The 1,118-nt window shown below is 42.7% G+C and overlaps 1 protein-coding gene across 4 annotated transcripts in view; it reads right to left on the bottom strand.

The window, feature by feature from the left end:
* Positions 1-1,118, bottom strand: part of LOC101855170 (MORN repeat-containing protein 4) — a 75,353-nt gene that overhangs the window by 16,825 nt on the left and 57,410 nt on the right. The gene's annotated exons all lie outside the window — the stretch shown is intronic.

Below are 1,118 nucleotides of genomic sequence, written 5' to 3'. Positions count from 1 at the left end.
AGAGAGAGAGAGAGAGAGAGAGAGAGAGAGAGAGAGAGAGAGAGAGAGAGAGAGAGAGAGAATGTGAAAGATAAAGAGAAGAGGAATGAAGGCATGAGTTTCAAAAAGTAGCAAGAAAGAAGAACATTTCAATGAACAAAAGAAAAGAAAGCAGAAAAAAAGGCACAGAGCGTGAACCAGGAGTGAGAGAGTAACAAAAGAGATAAAAAACAAAACGGTAGTAACGGCTAACGAACGAAAAAAGGGAGTGATTTAGGAAATGGTCGGTGAACTCAGGTGGAGAACGTTACTGGCCAATTAGAAGGGAAAACACAGGGCGGTAGTTAGCGATATGAGTGTGTCAACGTGCTCATGTCAGGAGGAAAAAGCAATAATGCCAGTGTAAACTTAGTCCTGACAGGGGGAAAAGTGTGCGTAAAGCAAGTCGGTGTCAGGTTTTCCTTGTGGAATAGGTGAAGCCATTAAATGTCATCTTTCCTCTGACTAATAGAGTTGCCTGAAACGGGTAAAGAAATCAACCCTCATAAAGCTTGGACACGTCTCTCGAGGGGGATGGAGAGGGGGGAGAAATGTAGCGACGAAGTTTTAAAATGTCACTTGTCAAAAATCAATAGATGAAAGTCTTTCTTTTGCGAAACATTGCCGTGCTCTTTGAGAATTGATTGGGATTTGGGGGAAATCTACGAGTCGCGCTCTTACAGATAGGAAGAAATATGGAACAACAGCAGACCACTGCTGAGGGAAAAAAACCGTTCTGAATAATATTTTGTTGATGGCTGATACATTCTTTTCTTTCAAAATGTAAGGAGAGAGCTTTCCAGAAAAAAAACGACTTAAAAAGGATGTGAGTGAACAGAGACTTCTCCACTTAATCTTTACTCTAAACCAGTCGCTAATTGACATAGATATATCCTTTTTCCTTCCTCTTTTCTCTCTCATTCTCCCATTCTCTCTCTCTCGCGCGCTCTCTCTCTCTCTCTCTCTCTCTCTCTCTCTCTCTCAATCCCTCTCTCGTCCCCACAACCTCACTGACTAATTCCCTCACTAATATGGGGGCTCTCGAGGCCTAGAGGTTAAGGTGTTCGCATATCATTCAAAGGTCCCGGGTTCGAATTCGG

Source organism: Aplysia californica, unplaced genomic scaffold, assembly GCF_000002075.1.
Source record: "Aplysia californica isolate F4 #8 unplaced genomic scaffold, AplCal3.0 scaffold00050, whole genome shotgun sequence".
NCBI lineage: Eukaryota > Metazoa > Mollusca > Gastropoda > Aplysiida > Aplysiidae > Aplysia > Aplysia californica.
Note: the sequence above shows the minus strand (reverse complement) of the source record. Positions and strands in the feature narration are given on the sequence as shown.